Source organism: Giraffa tippelskirchi, chromosome 11 (genome assembly GCF_054371585.1).
Source record: "Giraffa tippelskirchi isolate mGirTip1 chromosome 11, T2T-mGirTip1v1.2.pri, whole genome shotgun sequence".
In the NCBI taxonomy this organism is placed as follows: Eukaryota; Metazoa; Chordata; class Mammalia; order Artiodactyla; family Giraffidae; genus Giraffa; species Giraffa tippelskirchi.
The window spans coordinates 133770337-133789461 of record NC_137285.1 but is presented as its reverse complement, the minus strand read 5'-3'; the positions used below and the strand labels follow the sequence as shown (position 1 = coordinate 133789461).

The following is a 19125-nucleotide window of genomic DNA, read 5'->3' as shown; positions in this document are numbered from 1 at the left end:
GTAAAGAGGATACTGACAGTCCATGGTATGTTGCGGCAACAGAGATATACAAAATAAGATCACTGAATACTCCGAAACAAATACTTGTAAAAGGCAAGGTTCTTCAAAGGAAATCCATTGCTGGCTCTTACAGGAAAGAGTTGTCTTCTCCTACCCTCACCTGTTTCCCGATAAGACAAAGACTTAATGCTACCCTGAAGAATTTGACTTTGGAAATGGCCGGTTTCACTTTGCTGAAAGCCCTGGGGCTGGGAGCAGCAGCCTGGAGGCAGCCTGTCTTGTGTTCCTTGACCAGGAGAAATCTCTTGAGGCAACATGAAATTATGTCTCTCTGGGTCATTTACTTTTCTCCTAAGAGTCAGTAAAATAATAACACCACCACAACAATAGTTATCACTCACATGGCCTTTGCTTTGTGCCCAGCACATAGCTCCTAGCCACAGACAGATTGATGTTTTTAATTTTTACAACAACCTTATGAGGTAGGTATTATTGTTAATCCCATTATACAGTTGGGGAAATGGAGGCAAAGTCAAATAGCTACCAAGAAGGTATGTAGGATTTGAACCCAGGAAGTCTGGCTCCAGAATCCAGGCTCTTAGCACACTTGGGTGATGAACAGGTTTGGACTGAATGCTGGTCCTGGGGATAGGGTCTTGGACTAGATCCTGAAACTCTTCCAGCCTCTGCCTCTGAATTTTAAGATAGGAATAGTAACAGCTCCTGCCTGATAGAAATGCTGCGAGATTGAAATGGGTTGATAAATGTCAAGGGTTTGGTCCAGGGCCTGCGGTATCACAAGGGCTCAATAAATGGGCTTCCCATCCTCTGAGATGCTACCGTGCAGTTGTTGCAAATAATATTTTCTCCCAGTTTGGAGCCTGTCTTTTCATCCTCTTAACAATATCTTTCACAGAGCAAAAGCTTTTAATTTTGGTGAAGTCTAATTTATAGATTTCTTTCCTTTTATCAGCTGTGCCTTTGGTGTCATATCTAAGAATCCTTTCAAGTCCTAGGTCCTGCGGATTTTCTCTTAAAATTTTTATAGTTATGAATGACTTTTTGAAAGGGCATTTTTTTCCAAAATAAAAAGGAAAGACATGCCTATTGTAGACCATTTGGAATATAAGGAAAAACTCAATGAGGAAAGTTAAAATAATCAATAAAGCCAACATATAGAAATACATTTGGTATTAGATTTAAGGTCTTGCAACTTTAATAAAAATGTCACATCTTTTATAATGGGGAAACAGAATCCTCCAACAGTAAACTGCATTATTGAGTACCAACCGGAGTGCTGATGGTAGGTGCTTCTCTTAACGCCAAGATTAGCTGGGGGAGTTGCCATTCAGAAAACACTAAGAACTACTGACCCAAGCAGTGAAACTCATGTTTATGAACCGCAGCTGTTAGTCACAGGCTGTAATTGCCCCACCAGATAAAGAAGCTATTTAAGAGAGCAGGTTGCTATAGCTGAAAAGAAACAGAAAATAATCTTTGTGGAAATCACAGGATTGTAACTAAGGGGAATGTCAGGTTTGAGGATGGAAGGGATCTTTGTGTATCTGCTGACTTGGAGACGGACAGGCTGATCTGGCATGAAGACGGTCCAGTCCTGGCTGCTGTTCTATTTTTCTGGAGAGTAATAGATTGAGGAAGGCTTCCCTGATGGCTCAGTGGTCAAGAATTCGCCTGTCTGTGCAGTTGATGCGGGTTCCATCCCTGGGTCGGCAAGATCCCCTGGCGAAAGAAATGGCTACCCACTCTGATATTCTTACCTGGGAGATCCCATGGACAGAGGAGCCTGGCAGGCTACAGTTCATGGGATCGCAAGAGACACGACTGAGCAGACACACACACATACACACAGTCGGTTGAGGATCCCTTTTTCAAGTCCATGTATGTGGGGGCTTCCACAGCGAGAATCCCTCCAGCCTACCCACGTCTGATTCTGATACCCGGAATTCTGCTTCTTATCCCACCCCCCTCACCTGTCCAACTTGTCAAATCAGTTGGTAACATCTGTGATCAGAGCACTGGCCTTTATTAGTACACTCTCGCCCCCCGCCCCTCCCATCCCACCTCTGCACAGAATACCTGAGGTGGTCTTAAAATAAAGCATTAGACATCTCAAGAGACATCCCTCCCTACCTTCATTGCCGACTTTCTGAAAAGCTGATACATTTCGAAAGGGCATTTTGAGTGACAGAGGTGAGATTTGCTATTTAAATTGTTTACTGAAGTTAAGGAATAATTTTGAAGTTTAAATTTTCATGTATCAAGTTTGCACTCAGTGGAACATTGCCTGAAGTACTTAACTATACACCTGCAAAGAAAATTGTATTTCTTGAATACCAACTAAGTATCACTGTTGTTGGTTGAATTTTGAGGAATCAAGTATAATCCTAGGATGGTGACTGATAGAAAAAATTTCATGAAAACTCAGATTAAAAGTTAATTATGTGGTGAAAATTGAAATCTAAATGCTCATCCAAATATATATAATTATAAATTATTATATATCCATTCAGAAGCTTGACATTTATTGCCATAGAAAAGTGCCTACATACACCAAGTTTTAAAAAATTGGTTATAAATGAACAAGTAGAATTGGATCCTATTTTTTAAGAGGCATTGGGAAAGACATACAGTTGTCTCCCTTTATCCAAGGTGGTTACAGTTCAGGACTCCCAACTGGATGTTTGAAACTGTGGATAGTACTGGATCCCAGATATACTGTTTTTTCCTGTACATACAAACCAGTGCTAAGGTTTAATTTATAAATATATAAGGTACAGTAATACATTAAGGACAATAGCTAATAATAAAATACAATAATTATAATAATGCGTGCATGCTAAGTCGCTTCAGTCGTGTCCAATTCTTTGCAACACTATGGACCATAACCCTCCAGGTTTCTCTGTCCATGGGATTCTCCAGGCAAGAATACTGGAGTGGATTGCTGTGCCCTCCTTCAGGGGATCTTCCCAACCCAGGGATCGAGCCCGTGTCTGTTACCTCTCCTGCACTGGCAGGAGGGTTCTTTATCACTAGAGCCATCTGGGAAGCCCCAATGATAAGAATATACTGTAAAAAAAAAAAAAGTTACGTGAATGGTCTCTCTCTCAAAAAATCATATTGTACAAATTTAATACTTTTTCCATCTTCACTCAGCACTCTCACTCACTATGGCCCTAAGTTTTTCAGTTAGAGGTGCAACAGCAAAATTAACACAAATTTATTTTTCCTTCGTCACAATTCCATGGATAGAAAACTTGTTCTTACCATAGATCTTAGCAACTTCAGCACAGTAAAGATTTTTTTCATTATTTATTAAATCGAGAACTTTCACCTTTTCACTTTGAAGGAAGCACTTTATTACTTTACTCTGGCATTTCCAAATTGCCAGCATCACTACACTAATGAGCTTCGGGGTCATTATTAACTAAAATAAGGGTTCCTTGAACACAAGCACTGTGATACCTGACTGTTGAACTGATAATCAAGATGGCTGCTACGTGACTAAGGAGCAAGATTTCATGGACAAAGAGATAATTCACATCCAGGGCATGTGGGAGCACTGGGCCCAATTTTATCAGGCTATACAGAGTTTAAGACTTATACATTGTTTATTTCTGGAATTTTCCACTAATATTTTTGGTATGTGGTTGACTATGAGTAACATAAATTGTGGGAAGTAAAATATTGACTAAGGGGGGACTTCTATATACCAAGAGAATATTAGTGGTAATCTCTGGGTCATTCAGTTATAACAAAGTTTATTTTTTATTTTTTCCCGAGTTTCCCCAAACTAATTGCATTGAGCTTGTACTGCCTTAATAATTAGAAAACAAGAAAGAAAACTAATTCCCAGCAATGGTCATAAGGTGGCATGTTAAACGGAATTATATCTGTGGTTTACAATTTTAATAGTTTTCTAAGTTATAAAAAGCTCATAGTTAAAAATATTCAAAAGGGAGAATAAGATGAAAAATAAGACTCTTCTCCTTGCAAATCCTCAGAGCCCCCCTCCACATGTAACTGCTGTCAGCAGAAATATACATTTAAAGGAGAAATTGAATAGACAGAGCAGATCTGAAACATGGAAGCTAATGTGAAGAGGCCCCAGACAATCTTGAATAAAACTCAGCAGCCACCACCTAGCCCACTCTCAGGACATTCCTTCATAATCATATGCCACTTCACATAAAGGAAATCACCCTCTTTACACTTTGAACACATGGGTTCCTATAGACACTGACACCTAGCCAAGCATGCAAATTAGCATGGACTCTAAATTCCAAATGAATCAAATCAAGTTTGAATTTTGTAGCACATTGGGTAGAGAGTCACAGAAGCAGGAGACCCTGCCCCTGGGTGTGGGGAAGGCTCTTCCTTCTCCCCCATACCCACCCCACCCCCCACCACCTTGCCCAAATGTGCTTATTTAATAGTTTAATATTTGACACGTTCTCACCCCCGTGTATGTGAGTGCTCAGTCGTGTCCAACTCTTTGCCACTGTGTGGACTGTAGCCGACCGGGGTATTCTGTCCATGGGATTATCCTGGCAAGAATATTGAAAAGTGAAAGTGAAGTCGCTCAGTCGTGCCCAACTCTTTGCGACCCCATGGACTGTAGCCTACCAGGCTCCTCCATCCATGGGATTTTCCAGGCAAGAGTACTCGAGTGGGTTGCCATTTCCTTCTCCAGGGGATCTTCCCAACCCAGGGATCGGACTCAGGTGTCCTGCATTACAGACAGATGCTTTACTGTGGGTTGCCATTTCCTCCTCCAGGGCATCTTCAGACGCAGGGACCAAACTCAAGTCTCCTGCACTGGCAGGCAGATTTTTTACCACTGAGCCACCTGGGAAGCCCCACTCTCATTCCCCACGCTTTAGCTTAAATGTTACTTCCTCCGAGAAGAGACAAATGGACTTGGCTAAATTGGTGTAACTCCCCCTACATCCTTTATCCTCTCACCATTCCTGATAGTATCCTTGGGAACACCTATCACCATTTGTGCTTTTTTACTCTATGTATTTATGCCTGACCCCTACCTCTCCCCTCTCCCCAGGTTGTCAACTTCACAAAAGCAGGGACCCTGTGTGTGTGTTTGTGTGTGTTTAATAGCTGACTTTGTTTAGTCAGCTTTCAGTCCATAATAGGCATTTAATGAAACAATGTCAATAAGATGGAAGCATTTTACAAATCCATTTTTGAGCTGATATTCTAATTTTATAAATGTTTTTGATAATGGCTGACCCTTAAATGGTAGGTCCGTTCATTTCTTCATTCAGGCAACCAACAGATTTTTGTTAAGAACCTGGTATTTGCCAGGCCTTGTGCTGGGTGCTGGAGATAGAGGTGCCCAGCAAGGAAGACAAATCAAAACAGGCAAGATACGAGCTGTAATACAGGTTTTAGGGAAGCACTGAGTTAGCAATTTCCTGAGCTTTACGAGAACCACAGCTGATTTTTTTCTCCACCCAAGTCACCCTGTGGCATCCATTCAAACTCAACAACTTCATACCCAAAACATTGATTAGGGTTATCTGTATATCTGTAAGTTTGTATAGAAAAGATGATATCAATTTTTTAAACAGAGACTAAATGGTGTAAGAGAGTGACACCATAGCAGACGAGTGGGAAACCAGACGAATAGTGTTAAAAACTACCGCTGCAAAGTAGGGCTCTATAAAACGCGTTCTCTCTCTTTCCTTCATCCTTTCCTCCCCCCTCCTACTTTCTCTCTCACACACAGTTCAGACACAAGACATGGAGAAGCAAATGTTTTCTGACTCGATGACTTCAGCGGATTAACGCTCCTTTGAAAGTGATATTGCTACAGCCATAACGTGTTTATGTGTAACACAGACATCTTTATGTATAATGCAGACGTGTCTGTGCGGGGAACATTAACATCCTGGCCTTGTCATTTAGTGAGGTAGGAAGTTCAGCCTAGAACTCGAGATCCCCAAAGCCTTGGGAAATCTTGATACTGGAGGAGGGAGCAGGAGAGAAGGGAGATTATTTTAAGGGTTATTTCTCTTTTTTTTCTAACCCTCCTGGGCTTAACTCCTACTCTCAAGAAACAATCCTTTGCCAGCACAGCTGGGATGGTTGTCAGGCATAGGTATCCTGGCTAAGGATAGCAGTCATCCAAAAACAGAGTCAATTAGAAGATGCTGGTAAATCACAGAGACATTGAAGTGAAAGTTCCATTTTCTAATAACTTGATGGCAAAATATTTATTTGAGACCTTGACACTCCATCCCCAAAGAAACAAATTAAGACTATTTTCTCAAGAATGTTCTTTACATATCAAAATATATCCTGGAAATTATCTTTTTACTTTAATACTTTAAAACTGCCATTCTTTGTAAATTATGAAAGTTACCCAGGCTTACTACAGCAAAATCAAACAATTCAAAAGTATATCAAGTAAAAAGTTAAAGTCTAGCCCTCCACTCTCTCCCACTACCCAAAACAACACTGTCCCATAGAAATGTAACATGAGCCACATATGGAATTTAAAATTTTGTATGGAGTAGGAAATGGCAACCCACTCCAGTATTCTTGCCTGGAAAATCCCATGGACAGAGAAGCCTAGCAGGTTACAGTCTACGGGGTCACACACAGAAAAATAAATAAATAAAATAAAATAAAATTTTGTAGCAATCACATTGAAAAAGTAAAAAGGAACAGGTGAAATTAGCTTTATATATTTTATTTAACCTAATGTATCCAAATATTATTGCTTCAATATGTAATCAGCAATATCAAATTATTCATTAGCTAAAAATGATTGAGATATTTTCTGGTATTTTTTGTACCAAGTTTTCTTGGTACAAACCTGGTATGTTTTTTATACTTATAACTCAATTTGGATGCTAAATTTTCATTGAAAAACTTGACCTATGATTGTCTTAAAACATACAGTTGAAAAAGATTCATATATCCAAGTTGTTGCAAACACTACAAAGTTTTCCAATAACTGAAGTACCAGTTTTTAAGTTAAATATGAAGTAATTAAAATGAAATAAATTTTAAAAATGTGATCCCTCTATTTCACTAGCCACATTTCAAGTACTCAGTAGCCATATGTGTTTGTAACTACCGTATTGCAGCACATAATCCTGCGGGAAACACTGTTGTAAGTTTGGTGTGGAACTTTTTCTCCATTCACATATACATAAATGTATAATTTAACAAACATATGTATGTTACACATATCTGTATTTAATTTCAGAAAATTGTGCTATATATTTTATTCAATCTATTTTTTTCAATTAAAGTTATATTTTGAATATTTTTCCTTTTCATTACATAAGGATCTGTATTTTTTAAATAATGCTTGTGTACTGGGTTTATTGAACCACTTCCCTACTAATGGGCACATAAGTTGTTTCTGATGTTTTATAAATATCTGTGCTTGCCTATTATGCTAGTATTTCCATAGGATACATCCCAAGAATTGACTCTTCTGAGCCAAAGGGTATATACATCAAAAAATCTGAACACTAATGCCAAATTATCCTCCCAAATGGTTAGGCCAAATTTTATCCTACACTTTTGGCTGTCATTTCTTGCCAGCACCTGTAAATAAATACTTGAAATGCCAGAATCATAAAACATGAAAAAGATCTTAGGGATCATCTATTTCAGTCCCTTTATTTTATGAACCAGGAAGATAAAGCCAAAGCTACGGGAAGAGGCCATGTAGCTTATTTGTGGCCAGGCTGGGACCTGAGAAGCTCCCAGGTTCTTGTCTTCTGTCCTGGTCCTGGGGAGCACGGAGAAGCCGGCAGCACCTTTCCAGGCATCCTCAGGAAGGTCATCCTTTCTCCGGCTCCCCGTGCTGTATCATCATCAAACCCTCGCTGGCCAGCTCAGCAGGCCTTTCAATGGAGCGTCACATCGCGCCTCACTAAACAAGGAGCAGGAGTCAAGGGAGCCTTTCCTTGACATTTGTATCCAAAATTGAATTCAGTCTGCTCAAATGCTCGCTACAATTTCAAGTGTGCCTTTCCCGCCTCCCTTCTGCTAAGCACAGCCAAGTCATAGACTCAGGCAGAAGGAAAGGAAGTGACGGGGGCGGGGGGGGGCGGAGCTTGTTTCATGCAGAAATAAACTCCACTGGTCAGCAGTTCCTGGCTGGCCAGCTCAGAAACACTGTCTTTAACAGGAGTCACTTTGGGAGGCCAAGGCAGAAGGGTGTGAAGGTCTTTCGTGGGGGAAGGTGGTTCCCTCTAGCCACCCTTAAGCTGGTGGGGCCCTTGAGAGGCTAGAGGCATCTCACATGTCAGTAAGATGGGCTTCTCCCAAGGACTCCTACCCTACAGTTTCCTACAACTTTACGGAGCCCACGAACACCAGTGCTGGCCCATAGAATCCTTGCAGAGGAGGCACCATGCTCGAATGTGCATTGGTGGCAAAGGGCTAGAAAGGATCTCTCCTGACTCCATCTCCAGGACACCTCCCTCTTCCTCATCATTCAGCCCCCAGCCCCATCCCACACCCTGTTCAGCCACCAGGGCCCCTCTCTCCTCGGTCTGTTGCCTACACCCTCAGCTCATCTTCATTACAGACATTAAAAATAAAAAACCTATTTGCTTATGCTAACTCATTTATTTAAAAATCAACTCAGACATCTTAATTCTATTTACTTTTTCTTTCTTTCCTGTCCTACACCCCCACTTCCTACCCAAATATGATGCTTTCTTGACATATGGGCACCAAAGAGCCAAAATCCAGATTGAAGGCCCCTCCTTTTTTTATATATAGGCTCAATAGTTCATACTCCTACTAAATTTGGAGACGCCTTTTGGTCCTAGTTTTTATTTTTCTGATGTTTCTTTATTGGAAGAAAGGAAAGAGTCATCACAGTAGGGAAAGATGGAGGGTGGGGAGAGCAGAAAGCAAAATAAGGATTTATTTCATGCCGTTTTAGCAGGCCATTGTAAGGCTTCTAACTTTGTCATCCTTGGCACATCCTTAGCACCTAAATGCAGTTCATCAACAGGCCTTGCTGATACGATATCTTGACCTCTGCAATATCTCCAAGTCTACACATTTCTCTTCCTTTTGACCATCTTCACTCTAATTCAGTCTTCCCTCAGTTAGCTCCTATTATCATATCATTGTACCCACTCTGGGCTGTTAAGTGTGTGTCTCACCCTGTGGGCAGAATGACTGCAAAGGACTTTTAAGCCTCATGTTAACCTCTGTAGGGAATAATGATAACAATCACGAGCAGCATTGTTAAAATTTGTTGAACACTTCCTTTGTGCCAGGCACAATTTTTTAAAAAATTTATTGGGGTATAGTTGGTTTACGATGTTGTGTTTCAGGTATACAGCAAATGAATCTATTTACACACACACACACACACACACTCTATTTAGATTCTTTTCCCATATAGGTCATTACAGAATATAGAGTAGAGTTCTCTGCTATCCAGAAGTTCCTTATTAGTTATCTATTTCAGGTTTTTTTTTATGCTTAAATATCTGAGTCATTTAATCTTTATAACCTTAGAGGTAAATATAATTATTCTCACTTTAGAGATGAAGAAATTGAAGCACAGAGATGTATGTAATTTGCCCAAGGACAAAACAATTAAGTGGTGGAACTAGTTTAGGAATACAATCTAAAAGAATTATCAAGAAATACCTGAGTGATTAATATTTACATATGTGGCAATGACAGAAGAGTCACACACAAGTGTAAATTTTTATACAGACCCCACAGGATGTCAAGTGAGTTCCATCTCACTGATTGATTGGGAGGAACTGCCTGGGCCACTGGGTTGAGAAAGCTCACAAGGCTACATCTGGACCCAATGGGAAACTATGAGGGATTAGAGAAGTCTGTCCTGGGCCAAGCCATGGCTGGAGTGGGGAATGCGTTTGTTTCCTTGTGCAACCAATTACCACAAATTTAGTGCCCTAAAACAACATAAATTTATTACCTAATAGTCACAGAGATCAGAAATCCCAAATGTGTTCCCTTAGGCTAAACTCAAGGCATGGGCTGGGCTGCACTCCCTTATGGGGGTTCTTCCTAGTCGAGAATCTGTTCCTTGCCTTTTTCAGCTTCCAGAGGCTGCCTACATTTCCTGGTCTGTGGTCCCAATCCAAGAATTGCATCATTCTCACTCTGCTTCTGTCCTTACTTCTCTGTGACTCTGCCTCTCTCGTCTCCCTCTTTTGCTTAAAAATTTTTTTTTATTCATTTATTTGGCTGCGTGGGGGTCTTGGTTCCAATGCTCAGGATCTTCAATCTTCCTCATGGCATAGAGGATCTAGTTCTCTGACCTGGGATCGAACCCAGGCCCCCTGAATTGAGAGCTTGGAGCCTTAGCCACTGGACCACCAGGGAAGTGGTCTTTCACTCTTTCACTTTTAAAAGGACCCTTGTGATTACATAGGGCTCACTTGGACGATCCAAGATAATCTCATATCAAGATCTTTAATTTCATTATTCTACAAGTCTCTTTTGCCATGTAGGGTAATAGTCACAGGTGCCAGGCATTAAGCAGTGGCCCTCTTTGGGATGCCATTATTCTGCCTGCCATGGGGAATGATGGCATCTGGTGGTGTGAGTTCTCCTCCGGAACCAGACTCTAGCACTGTGGGCACAGGAACTTCAGTCTTATTTGCTTTTATATCTTTCACTTCTGTCACAAATATGCAAATCTTTGATGAATGAATGAATGAGCTGATTAAAAAAATACATAGAATAATAGAGTATCTGTCTTAAGAGTGTAATAATATTCTGTTGTTAACATGGAAATTTGGAGGGAACCTTTAAAAAACATTTAGTGGGGTCCCACACTTTGGGCAATGCCAACATTAATGGTGGTAAACTGAGGTTAATATGAAGCAGACCTCAGCGCTGAATGAATTTTTGGATTTACCAGTTGTTTTAACTGGTTCGGGCTTGTTGTTGTTCAGTCACTAAATCATGTCCAACTCTTTGGGACTCCATGGACTGCAGCACAGCATGCTTCCTGGTCCTTCACTGTCTCCCAGAGTTTGCTCAAAGTCACATCCCTTGAGTCGATGATACCAGCCAACAATCTCATCCTCTGCCTCCCCCTTCTTCTTTTGCCTTTAATCTTTCCCAGCACCAGGGTCTTTTCCAATGAGTCAGCTCTACACATTAGGTGGCCAAAGTATTAGAGCTTCAACTTCAGCATCAGTCCTTCCAATGAATATTCAGGGCTGATTTCCTTTAGGATGGACTGGTTTGACCTCCTTGCAGTCCAAGGGACTCACAAGAAGTCTTCTCCAGTTTGGGATGCTATAACAAGTTACTGTAGACTGTGGCTTATAAACAACAGAAACGTATGGCTCACAGTTGGGGAGCCTGAAGACTGAGATCAGGGTCCGGTTCTGGTGAGAGTCCTCTTCCAGGATGCTGACTTCTCATTGTGACCTCACATAATGAAAAGACAGCAAGCTAGCTCTCTGGCCTCTCACTAATCACATCTGTGAGGGCTCTGACCTCATGACCTACTTGCCGCCCAAAAGGTCCACCTCCAAATACCATCACATTGGGGATTAGGATTTCAACAAAGGAAATTTGGGAGTGAGGGTGGGAGCACAAACATTAAGTCCATAGCATGAGTCTTTTCTTGACATCGCTATCTTTTAACTGCACCAGGGGACAGAGGTCTGATAAGAACACAAGTGTGTTGCATCCGTTTACTCCTACAGAAGACAGTGGGAAGGAGGGGTGAGTTGCTAGCCTTGCAAAAGCTTCATTCTTCCATGGGGAGAATACCTCTCCTTTCCCAGCTGTAGCAGCTGGGATTAGAACAATACCAGTCTGAATCCCAGATAAAGTCAGGTCTTTCAGGAGCTCTTACTCTGCTCAGGATATAGTTCTAGATTCTCAGCAAAGGTGTCCTGTGCTCTAAGCCTTGCCCTCTTCTCCAGTCTTGCCTCTTATCCCACTCCCCCTACCAGCAATCCAGCCTCCAAGTCCAACTCCTTCTGCCTCAAGGCCTTTTGACGTGCCATTCCCCAATTCTGGAATACTCTTGTTACCTCCTTGTGTTCAATTAATTCCTACATATCCTTAGGCTCAGCCTAAAATTATATCCTGGAAGAAGCTTTCTTAAACCCACAAATCTAAATCAGCACCCCCTCCCCACTCAGGTCATAAAAAAAGGGGTAGTGTCAGGAACTTTGGGCCTGGACTTGACTGCTTGACCTGCTATCCTAGGCCCATCTCTCATTAGCTTGGGCAGGATATGCAGACCTCCATACCTCTGACAGCTTCTACTGCAGAGTATCACCATGAGGATTAAATGAGATAATTCATGTAGAAAGTTTGGAAGAGTGTACTATGAGTATAAGCTATTGTCTTCCTGTATAGCAGTTATCCAAGTTGTAATTATAAAATTGCTTGTGTTATTATTTGTTTTATATCTGTTTTCCAACATGTAGCAGGTTCTGCAGTGGCAAGGTAGTGTCTCTCTTGTCCGCCACTGTACCGGCAGTACCTAGCATGCTGCCTTCCATGCTGAAGGCTCTCAATAGGTATTTCCTGGATGGATGGGTGCATGGGTGGATGGGTAGATGGATGGATGGATGGGTGGAAGAACATATTACCCATTCCCGGAGTAGGTCCCATGAAAAAGTATCACTTTGTCAGAAAATAATCAATATAATTAAAGAGCATTATCTGGAAATTTTTGATTGTCAGATTCCAGGCTGATTAGTAGCCTAAAGTTAGATGCAACATTCACCGTCTCTCCCTTTCTGGGGCCTGTTCTCACCCAGGGCCTTGTGATGCCCATTGCTGGGCAGATTTATGAAACATCTCAACCGACGCTTACATTCCATATGTCACCATTTACACATTCCTGCTGGGGTCAAGGTGCGGAATGGCATGCGTGCTAATAGCTGCATTTCTCACGTGAACTTTCTCATAAACCCTCTTCTCAGTTCATTTTACTGATACATTATAATATGCTTTTATAAACAAGTTTTCAAGGACATGAATGAATGCTTCCTAATTTCCATTTTTTTGAGGACTACAAATCTTGCAAGGACAACTAGAGGTTTCTTAGCTTCACCCTTCCACAGGCCAGAATTCCATCCAAACCATTCTAGAGGCTCTCTAAGGAAACAGGACATTTTCCAGTGCTTCTAAGCTCTCACCAGAACCTCCTTCCTTACGTCTCAAGGATACTACATCTATATGTGTTAATTGTGCACTTCTTACTCTCATTCTGTTTGATGTCCTAGAAAAAGTACTCTTTTGCCAGAAAATAGCCAACAAAATCGCCAAATCCAAATGGCCACCGCTGAGCCTGTTCGTCAAGTCGGTGGAAACCTCCCACGGAATGTTTGTTTCTTGGCAAGGAGGCCAACCAGCATCAGTCTTCCTGTGCCTTCATTTTCTTTCTGACCTGAATGGTCAGCCAAGCCCTATCTTTGTTCCATTTGTCAAAACACCATTGTTCTTTCTCCTCCCTGTGGCAGTTTCATTTCTATTGTTAAAAAAAAATCAGAAGTCAGAGCAGCCTTGGGTTGACAGACACAGGTCTTGTTGACTGTGCAGTCTGATTTGTGGCCAAGGGCCAGTCTCATGTATGGTGCTCAACTGACCGTGGAAATCATCTCATGCTAACCAACTCTGGCTCCATCAGGAGACTACAACCCACAAAAGAATTTCTGTCACCAATTGTTCTGTGCTGGGGGTCACGATTTATTGGGTGGTGCTTTCCACAACAGGGCAATCTCTTCTTCCAGCTATAACATCCTCATGTAAAACAATAAGATCATTAAGAATAAAACAGATCGTTTTTATAAGAGAAATGCCTAATAAATCTGCATTTTGGAGAGTAGGTGGCCCCAGGTTATTACTGAAGAAACACACCCAGTTCAGAGCTAGCCTCTGCCTGACTTATTCAACAGCAGTTCTCATGTGAGTCTAGGGCGACTGAGGCCTTTTTAGATCCTGAATAGAAATACTATGATTTTGGATGCTCCCACTACCATGAATTTTTTTCTCCTCCTCTCTTAACATTATTTGCCCAGAATATGTATTTTAAAACAATTTATAATTCAGTACCTATGTTAGATTGGGTTTTAGATGCTACTTAAGGAGAAAGGGATTTCTATGAAAATGGGGAAGACATTTCTTTTGTCTTTATATAAATTCTCTGTAAATTGTCATTCTAAAATAATTATTGGGATAATTTATTTAATGGATAGATTCTTTTATTAAACAAAGATTATTGGGAATTGAACCGGGCAGTTTGGGGGATTTCTTAAGAGAAGATCCTACCAACTACCAGAGAGAAAAAGCTTACTTCACACATGGGCTCAAGAATCAGATGACTTTGGACTCCCCAAAGACAACTTCTAAAAGCTAAAAAGCAAAGAGCAATGCCTTCAAAATCCCAAGGGAAAATGATTTCCAACCTATCATTATTTACCTAGCCAAATATCAGTCAAGAAAAGGCTAGATTAAAATAATTTGCAGGCATACAAGTCCCCTCCAAGTCCATCTCCACCTTTCTTCACCCTACCCTGGGCCCCTGGAGGCTGACCTGAATTGACCGCATCCATGGGCTCTCTTACCTTCCATTTCTCATAGGATTTGGTCAATGGAAAGTACTGGCAGAGCTTGGAGGGAGAAAGATGAGATCAGGTGGTTCGTCCCCAGCTCCTTCCCTGCCACATCAGCTCAGATTGACTTCTTTACCCAAGGCCAGGGTTCATGAAAGGTGGGCCTCTCCACTCTTTCCAACAACTTCAGTTTCTCTGGGTTCCAGGAAACACTCTCTTTGCTTGCCACCGTCTCAGCCCCAGGGATGGTAACAGGATCCCTACAGTGACTATGGTTAGGATGTTTCACTGCCCCTGTTGGTTGGCCTTTAACCCTGCCCATACCTTCTTAAATAGACTCTTCATTAAACATTCCTCAATTACCCCATGGGAGTGTGCCCTGTTTCCTGAAGGACCCCAACGTCCGCAGGTACCTGGATGACAGTAGATGGTTTCCCTCACTGCTTGAAGGCAGTATATTTACAGTGAAAGGCTTCAGCATCATGTCAACCTGGATACGCATTCCAGCTCTGCTATCCCGTACCTGTGGGACTTTGGACAAGTGACAAGCTCTCTATGCCTCACAGATAAAATGGGATGTTTATGTGACTTTCCTCCCAGTTTCTATGAGGATCGAATGAAACCACCGAGGAAAAAATGTATTGCAGTGCCAGTCATTTAATGAGGACTTCCCAGGTGGCACTAGTGGTAAGGAACCCACCTGCTAATGCAGGAGACATAAGAGAAGTGGGTTTGATCCTTGGGATGGGAAGACTGCCAGGAGGAGGGCATGGCAGGAGAATCCTATGGACAGAGGGGGCTGGCGGGCTACAGCCCATGGGGTCGCAGAGTCAGACACAACTGAAGCGACTTAGCATGCAAGCAGACACAGTAAAAGGTAGTTATTATTAATTACTATTTATGTGCCATGTCAAGCCTGCCAAGAGCTGCCCATACTTCAAAGGGCCAAGTGACCCAAAGGGCAGAGATGCCACCCTCATAAGCCTCAAAACCTCCCTTGTGAATCCTGAAGGGATGGAATCCAAGGAAATGGAACCACACAGGGACCCACGTACCCAGCCCTGAAGCGTGGTTTGGGTTGAGAGGGCTGCTCTTGCATTTGGTAGGGGGGTGGACTCTGACGGGCAGGGTGGGGCATCCTCTGGCACCTGACTCCAAGTTCTGCCCACTGTCCCCAGTTCATGATCACAGTGTTCTTTGCCAGAGGTAAAGGGGAAACTGAAACCACGATGTATTTCTCAGCAGAGTTGTCATCCCAAATACCTGGATGAGGGTTCTGGTTATCTTCCTTTTGAGGGCTTGACTCCCTGCCTGGGATACTTAACCCCTCTCTTCTACCAACATATGAAAACATCCAGAAAGTCAGCTCTGATGGAGTTCTGTCTTTTAGTGTAATTGCAAGTTCCCAATTTGCCCCTATGAAGCCATCTTCCTTTTTTAAATTTGCAATATTCCTTTAGTTCAAAACTTGAGGATTGTTTGTGTGAAGGGGAGCGTGCAATGGAGATAAGGTATAAACAGAAGTTGCTTTTTCAGGAGGGGTAAAAATTAGAAAGCCCAGGTCTGTAAATGTCAGAAATGTGTATATGTTTGGGTGCCTGTGTGTATGCATACTCGATTGAACAGCTGAACGTACATATGTGCTTCTGGGTTTATACAGGTGCATTTTCTTCTTCCTGTGATCACCAGAAATAGCCTAGCTCTGAGATCTTTTGAGAGTCTCCTTACTAAAAACCTAGGTAGATTCTTCAGTAGAGCTGCCACCTGCCTTATTTAGACACAGTATTGATGTGTGCCCACATTTTGCCTCTGCTCCCCATCCATCCTGGCATACGAAAAATCAAGTCTGGAGAGAGGGAGAGAGACAAAGAGGAAGAGAGGAGTGATTCAGGAGAGAAAAAAAATCACCTTGAGACTCCTTGAAATAGCACATTCCTTGAAATAGCACATCCCCCACAGTACACTGACACAAATTCACGTATTTAACAAAAAAATTAATTTCAAGGACACAGCCATTGTATGAAGCAGGGAATACCCAAATCTGACATAAACAGGAAGTGGGTGGGTCAGACTTTAGTTGACACTGTGTGGTGGAAACAGATTCTGTGGCAAAAAATATTTAATTTTACATTGGCCCATGGATCTTGTCATGATTGGGTAGGACATTAAGTCTGATTCTGAGGATAAACTCTCTGCCAAGGACTGGTGCTGAAGTGGATCCCTGAGGTTTAACCTCTTTACTTCCTTCCAGAATTCAGAAGTTAAACTTTTTGCTCTGGTTATACAACCTTCTAGACGGGCAACAGTGGACAACCCAAACCCCCTGGTGTCTATTTCCTCATCTTGGGCATGGTGATAATAACTGCTAATTAAAATGGTTGTTATGAGAAAATACAGAGAATGCATGAGAGCGCCTACACACTTCATAAATGACGGCAGATAATAACTATTAAAGGAGAGGAGGAGGAGGGAAGAGAGAGGGATGGAGAAGGGAAGGAGGGGGAGAACTAATTACATAAAAAAGTCACCCAGAGGGTCATCTGGGGAGCATAAGAGTCATTTTATAGTACCCTTTAAAGAAATCATGTTCCACATTCTCCTAAATAAGCTTGCTAATTTCCCTGATGGGGCTATGTCTTTGTTTCTAAGCTTCAGCATTTTATTCTGTTGTAATTATACAATATTTCAGGTCTGACATCAAAAAGTGCATCATCTGTTTTTATCTTTCTCAGCCTCATCCACATCCTAGTGACTGTTGCCAGGTATCCTGGGGTCACCCAAAGTACTTTTGTTCCAGAGACCTTGCAAAGTAAGCCAATGCAGCAATTTAGAAAACTTCTCTTGCTTGTGGACAAAAATACATTAAAACAACCAAGGGAGTGATTACTCTTTGGGATAATTATTTTTAATGCCTTACTAAACACGCTTGCAATGCTTTTCAGGTCCTTTGGGATTCAAATTAGAAGAAAATCTTTTTTGTTTGTTTGTTTTATTTTGTTGTGTATCTTGGAACTTGATCTTCGGTAAATGTCTGTGATGTTTGCATATTGTGTAACACTCAATCCTTCCCCCCCCCCCCACTTCTTGCTTCCAAATGCTATCAGGATTTCATCAGCTTTGGATAGGCAACAATATCAAAATACACAGTGGAGAGAATTAATGGTTTCTTTGTGGCTTTCTGGTTATCTTCCTTTGACTATGCTACCAAATGCAACTCTGAAAGAGGCTTGTTGTGCTTTGGCATTTGATCAGCCACTCACTTCAATTCAGTTCCAAACCAGAAGAGCTCCCCCTTGGGGTATCTTTGTTGCTAAACCTGTATGAGGCATCATTGACTACTTTCAGGTGAAAAGATGCTGTCAGCATATTAGATATCTTGTCAAGTCCTCCTTAAAGTACAACGATGCTTTCCTAATTTTAATAATATTGCAGTCCCCTAATTATGTCACAGGCCACTAGAGGCCCTCTCTCTAAAACCTAACAAAGTGGCCTTAAGTCTCCCTGATCACCATACTGAGGAGTTTGAGAGAATTCTTGGACTTGATCTAAGTGAGACCTGTTACAAGGAGACTTCTTATAGCACAAATTCCACATCCTACTTCCACTATGATTGAGTCCTACAACATAGCCAGACAGTGAGCAAGTTGAGAGCAAGAACTGTCTTGCCAGTTCAGTTGCTGGGCCCATAACAGGCACACAGTAAGTGTGGATGAGTGAATAATAAATAATACGTGTTAGTTGCTCACTTGTGGCCAACTCCTTCTGACCCTATGGACTGTAGCCTGCCAGTCCCCTCTGTCCAAGGAATTGTCCAGGCAAGCATGCTGGAGTGGATTGTCATTTCCTACTGTGAGGGATCTTCCCGACCCAGGGATCGAACCCATGTCTCTTGGGTCTCCTGCATTGGCAGACAGATTCTTTACCACTGCAACACCTGGGAAGCCCTGGATGAGTGAATGCTATTATACAAAGATGGTTCTCATCCACCACCAGCTTGCCCTTGGGGACAGCTCTGCCACTACCTAGCTGTGTAATCTTGGGTTAATTATGTAATGTCTTATCTGAAAAATAAGGGGTAGGGCTAGAAGCTTTTTAAAGTTCCTTGCAGCTGGAACCTGCCACAAACTGCTGCTTTACCACAGACAGAATTTATCTTCCATATCCTGTGCGCAATGAGTGGTACCTGCTAAGGCACCATATTGAGTTAGGAAAAGGACATGGTGAAAAACTTCTTAGTAGGTGATATTTAGATTCCTCTTGCCCCAAATGATTACTTAAAGCACGTGCAACATGAAAAAGTCCAGCTGTCTCAAATATTCTCATCTTTTGAAAATGGTTCTGTTGATAGAATCCACAAGGTAACTGAAGTCTCTAGAGTTTTCCATGCACGTAACCTATCTGAGAGGAGCAGGTGAATTTTTTTTTTTCTTTTTTAAACCCAGCCTCAAACAGAGAGATGATCAAGGAGCAGTTATGGCATTAATAGATCCACTTTAGATCTATCTGTGATAGACATAATTAGAACTGTGTTTAG

At 41.8% G+C, this 19125-nt stretch overlaps 1 long non-coding RNA gene across 2 annotated transcripts in view; it reads right to left on the bottom strand.

Moving 5' to 3' along the window:
- Positions 1-19125, bottom strand: part of LOC145526917 (uncharacterized) — a 50450-nt gene that overhangs the window by 20628 nt on the left and 10697 nt on the right. Inside the window, exon 2 of one of the 2 annotated variants that reach the window (XR_014069298.1) lies at positions 4478-4565. The exons of the other annotated variant lie outside the window; for it this stretch is intronic. This is a non-coding gene — a long non-coding RNA (uncharacterized LOC145526917). The remainder of the gene's footprint in view (positions 1-4477; positions 4566-19125) is intronic. 2 annotated transcript variants of the gene reach the window in all.